At 48.0% G+C, this 5,668-nt stretch overlaps 1 long non-coding RNA gene across 1 annotated transcript; it reads right to left on the minus strand.

Moving 5' to 3' along the window:
- Positions 1-1,580: 1,580 nt before the first annotated feature.
- Positions 1,581-5,438, minus strand: LOC146185493 (uncharacterized). The gene is made up of 2 exons (XR_014707801.1): positions 5,355-5,438; positions 1,581-1,934 (listed from the first exon to the last, which is right to left on the minus strand). It is a non-coding gene; the product is annotated as an uncharacterized LOC146185493 (long non-coding RNA).
- Between the last annotated feature and the right edge of the window lie 230 nt (positions 5,439-5,668).

Below are 5,668 nucleotides of genomic sequence, written 5' to 3' on the forward strand. Positions count from 1 at the left end.
AGTAAGCTCTGTGAAACGAGAGCGAACCGCCGTTTGAGAAGCCGCGCGTTCTCGCGCATTCTCCGTGAGTGAAAAAAGTTACCTATAGCACCGCCGTGCTGTCAGACTCGGCGTATATATTTGCCACGCGTGGCAAAGAAACAGTCCATCGACATATTTTGGATTAACGCGTTAATTTTGTGCCCGCGCTTTTTGCGATTTTCTCGTCTCGGGGCACCGGCCATAGCTAATGACAACATAGTAGCCCTCGAAGTTGACGTAGATGCGGCACTTCGCCCGCAATACGAAGGCGTATTTGCGCAACAAGCCGCATACGTGTACTTTCGCGCATACGGTGCACGGTATATAACTCGGATCACTGATTGTAGCAACAAGTTTCAGCACTAATTGATTTCCTGCGTATTTTCTTCTCTGCAGCTAACAGCTGCGACCTGTAACCGGGCTCGTACCAATTAAAAAACGCACTTCGCACATCGCACTCTTCTTTAACAATAGCGATTTGGGGAAAGAAAAATACGCCTTGTGAAGACCGCCGTTTCGTGCTTGTGCGAGCAAAAGCCACAGCTATGCACACCTGCATCTACTTTTTTTTTTCATTCAGGTCGTGCTCAAACTAGTTTTCTTTTTTTTTTCTTTCTGTATTTCTTCCGTTGCCAAATAAAACAGAAATTGGATCGCGTCCTATGTAAGTCTGCTGTTTTGTCTTCTGAACGAGGAAAAACATCCTCGAGTGTTTCTTTCTATGCCTTAATGAACCAATGGCGTGCAGTTATACCAAGCCGTGCTTGAAAAATGCGGAAACATGTCATCTTCGATTTCTTGGTTTTCTTTATCATTTCAAAAAAAGCGCAAGGTCCTTTTGCACGCTTATTTGCCTCTCTACAAGAATCATTTCAGCTATTGTGTTCATGAAAGACGGCACAAGCACCAGTGCACAACACGCTGTCCAAACAAGGGCGAAGACAAGAACACGAGCAAGCGCTTGTTGGATGCTTTGCTTATCATTATGACTTGGAGCCTCACTGGTAATTCACTTTTCCTAAAGAGTGTGGGCGCTGCTTATCGCAGTGCTCGGTCATGCAGAACCTTGCAGGTGCCAGAACAAAAATAGGAAAATGTCTTTTCCTATGAGTGAAACGGTCGCCCGTGGATATGGCTCCCATTAATTTCTAAAATGCTGTGTTTTCCAGGCCAGGCTGTATTTTCAGTCAAAAACAAGGTTTTCTTTCAGGTGTTGTTGGTTACCATTCTCGCGCGTCCGCGGAAATTGTTTCTCACAAGATGCACCCTTGCCATCTTAACTGCAGATACTGGTACAAGGCATCAGGATAAAACCACTCATGCGTTCTGAGATTGGGGTTTTCTCTCGCATTCCCTCTCCCGCAAAGCGCCTATTGCATCTGCATGCTCGTTAAATTTAATTAGCACAGTTCGGGTATGATGTAAAGACAACAACGTTACTCTGAGAGACGTGAGACAAAACATCGGCCAAAATATATATGGGAGGCTGCTTTTATCATGCAGCCCTCTATATTTCACAAGACAAGGAAACAGACTGAGACAAGACCACAAATTTGGGCTTTTGTATATTTTTTCAACAAAAACAATCATCACCGTAAAATGTACAACGCGTACGCGCGGTGGCGTTTGCGCGCGCTTGCCCCAGGGTATCGGGGCGTTTATCCGTGCCAGCCCTTGCCTCCGTAGCCTCCGTAGCCTCCGTAGCCTCCGCGGAAACCGCCGCCATATCCTCCGCCGCCGTATCCTCCGCGGTATCCTCCGAAGCCTCCGCCTCCGTAGCCGCCACGGTAGCCGCCGAAGCCTCCGCCGTATCCTCCTCCTCCATAGCCACCGCGTCCGAAGCCACCGCCGAAGATGCCAGCGTATGCTACGGCGGCCAGCGTCAGAACTAGGAGTGCCAGACACAGGGACCTCTGCGAAACAAACACAACAACGCAGCATGTATTAAGACTCACACTACACACTAAACGTTGAGCTATACACTGCGTCGCAAATTCTCATTGGATGATGTTACAATCCACGAAATCGCGATGTCAGGGAATGTGATCGGGCGAACACTTCCAGACACGGTTAGATCAACTCTCATAACTGCACTCAAAAACATTTCTTGCGCCAGCATGCGTTTGCGTCGGGTAGAAACTGAACTCGCACAAGCGCTTTCATATTAGCCGAGGAGCGAATGACACTGTAAGACAGGTTTTTCTGGCACGTTGTTTCCCGCAAAGACTGCGCGGGCCATTTTGCGTGGTCCTAAATGCTACTAAAAACATTTCCAGGTCATTCAGTGTCAGACGAACTTGGCATTTGCGAAACTCAAGTACTTCTTGCATCAAAAGATCTTCGGCACGCTCTACAGAGTTTCGGAGAGGCATTGTCGCACAAGTTTTTCACGACGATGCGACGAAGGCTAATGTCACAAGCCATGCACCCTGTACTTCTCAACATTCTAATGCATACACCAATACAAAAATGCCTGACAGTGTCAGAAGTATTTTACGCCTCTATGCAGGGCATTTTACATGTCATCGCAAGGCGAACTTCCTGTCACCCGTCCGAACGACTGAATTCCAGCTGAAATTTAAAATATTGGCTCTCCGCTTTCACCAAGATTGGGAGGTTTAATCTTTCGTCGTTGCTGTCAGGAGCCCTAGTGCCGAGATGTAAAACAAGCCTTTTTGAAACGCTGCCAGCAGACAAATCGTACGGTGCTTGCCTCGAATTGAAAACTGTTTCTGGCAACCAGCCATGAATGCCTTAAAGTTGCGGACATAAAATTTAGTTCGCATATCAATTTCCGGTTTCAATTTGATAAGTATATGCAATAGAAGGAATTTTTTCCGGCGATAGTAAACCTGATAAAAGCTGCTGCCATATTACCGAATTGATCAAAGTCAGTCCTTGTTTACGCTCTGGACCGACTTAAAGTGGAATGCATGCGACGTAAACCATTTCGAACCGGCAAAAAAACAAAGAAAACAAAAATTAAACTCACGCATTCGAGAGGCCACAAGGAACGTATAAAAAGGGAACATAAACAAGAAAAGTGTTCGGAGTGGCCCAATCCAGCGACCGCCCACACGCCTCACTTTCGTGTTTGGCTGTCACATTCGTTCGCTTTTTGAGCCAGACAAAGCATACCAGTTCTGCGTTTTGTTTTGTTTGTTTTTCAGACTCTCCTTCGTCGTCAAGCCAACCGTTCGTATCCCGGCAGAAACTCCGCGCAAAGCCTCGAAAGCGCGCGCTCCTAGCGCCGGAACCTCGCCATTGTATTTACGAGGAGACGTGTTCCGGTTATAAAAACCTGCATAACGCATTCTCGCTCTCCCCTCCCTCTCCTTTCAGCTCCCTTCGCTAGTGCTGCGCACCCAACACCGCCATATATTGGCGTGATCTCGCGCAGAAGCGTAGTGGACGTTTCGGATGGCTCCCGTCAAAATGCACAAAAAAAAAGAACAATAATAATCGACAAACGGGCTAGCGCTTTTCCCAGTACAGTGCCCCGAGAGCCTGTCTGGCACGTGCTGGCGTATTCTTTTTCTTTTTCTCCACTGTAGCTCCTTTTCCGCGCATGCTCCCTATCTGCGTCATTTCTCAGAACGCAAAGGGACTCAAAGCGCAGAAGTGGAACGGATGGACGTAAGGAGGGCACATGCCACCAGAAAAACAAATCAGGGATGGGGATAAGTTGCAACAGGAATGGAAACATAGGGAAGACAGGGCTGCCTTTTTTTTCCTAGAGTATGTCCTATAAATGGAACAGTGGGATGCATCCGAACGAGACGCCCGTGCAGAGGTTTCGCAGGGTCTTTTTCTCGCTACCCGTTTCTTTGCTGTTGTTGTTGTTGTTGTTTTAACTAGAAGCGGGCCAGGCCACTGCGGCGCGGGAAACCCGCGCACTCAGCAGGACCATATCGTATATATCAAGACTTAAAAAATAAATCGGGGCTAAAAGGGGAAATATTGCAGAACTCGGTCGCGGTTCTCGGGAGGGACGCAGCGGAATAAGATTGTTCAATTCCAACTGCGCCTCGTGCGCTGGATGCATTTCGTTATGAAATCGTATAGTATATGCGTATGAATTTCGTTATGAAATCATATAGTATATACGTAAAAATGCATATGAGTTACGTACATCGTTGTCGCGGATGTGTCTCGGTGGCAACGGAAATCCCATAAGGTATAGCCAGCAGGGACATTGAAGCCGTTTATTTACTTTTATGTCGCCGCTCAGTTGCAGTGGGGAAACTCGAGCTTCGCGAGAATCTTGGTATGGCCGTATATTTATGTACGCCCATAACTTGGGCCCACTGTACTAGCGGACAAATCTATACTTGAGTGGTAAAATCCTCAGAAAATATAGCGCAGTGAAGCGCTTTAGCCGTGTACTTGCTCTGTTTGCTTTTACTGTACTGAATGCTTATTGGAAATGCGAAGCTTGGATTCTCAGCCTAAACCTGCGCTTCCGGCACTTAAACGCTATAATGCGGTTCGCTTTATAGATAAAGGCCCTTTGTCAAGGCCGCTTTATCCGGACAGGAACGTCTGTAGGGCTCCCTGCACTCTTTAGATAGGAATTAGCCATGGAGAGTATAACGCACGTCTGCTGTCACGAATAAAAGCACATTGAGTTTGATTCAACGATAATAATCCACCGATGCCACGGATCACCAAAACTTATTGCGAACTGGTCTAGGACCACGTGCCAGTAAGGCTTTAGGAGCTCTGATGCAATGGCGTCTATCGTCCTTCCATTCAACTGTGTACAAAAAGGTCGAAATAAAGCTGGACGCGTGAGTTGTGGGACCTCCATCTCGGCTTCGAGCTCCGACGGGCTGGCAGGTCGTGTCACGGTGACATCATGTTGGTTGTCGCGACGCGTGCTTTGCGCAGAATCTACTACGGTCGACGCTGGTAGCTTAGTATGTGCGGCATTGAAAAATTGTTATGTGCAACGCTACTATAGATGGGGGAAAGTTTGCGCGGCAAGAGATTGCAAGTTCCGGCCGAAAACCTAAAATTCATGTTCTCCCATGTGAGCTAGAAAAGGGCCACCTTCAACCACCACTCAACCGCTGCTCTTGTGAACATGTCACGCGAAGTTACTGCGCGCCCAGTTATCCGAGTGAGCGGGGCTGTGTGTGCACCTTGCTACTCCACTATGAAGCGTTCCCGATTTGCGAGGGTTGCCTCCACTCTGAGCACAGTCAACCTAAAAATGCCTGAGGCAGAACTGTTCCAACGTACGAGAGGAATATCCGCCTTCCGGAAAACAAAGTTCTAGTACACGAGCAACAGAGCAGCAAAAGCAAGAAGAGCGTTCCACAACGACGTACCATGATGATGCCTTGTTGGGTTTCAGCGAAGTCAACACAGTCAAACAAGCGACTACTCCGAGCTTCACCTCCGATCTGCGTCTCAACATCGGCTAACCAACTCTTTATATACTACCGGCCACGGACCAACGCTCTCGCTGGCATCGTTGTATTACATAGGCGTGGTTTCCGTTCCATGACGTGGACACACTTTCCCCGACTTCGAATATAAAAGCGCAGCGAGGGGAGGGAAGAAGAGTTGAGTAAGAGCAAGCATTGCCTTAACACCTCCCCCCCCCCCCCCCTCCTTTCCCCCAATCACCCTTCTTGTCCCC

The sequence above is a fragment of the Amblyomma maculatum genome, chromosome 6, assembly GCF_055883805.1.
Source record: "Amblyomma maculatum isolate TAMU_Amacu chromosome 6, ASM5588380v1, whole genome shotgun sequence".
Lineage (NCBI taxonomy): Eukaryota > Metazoa > Arthropoda > Arachnida > Ixodida > Ixodidae > Amblyomma > Amblyomma maculatum.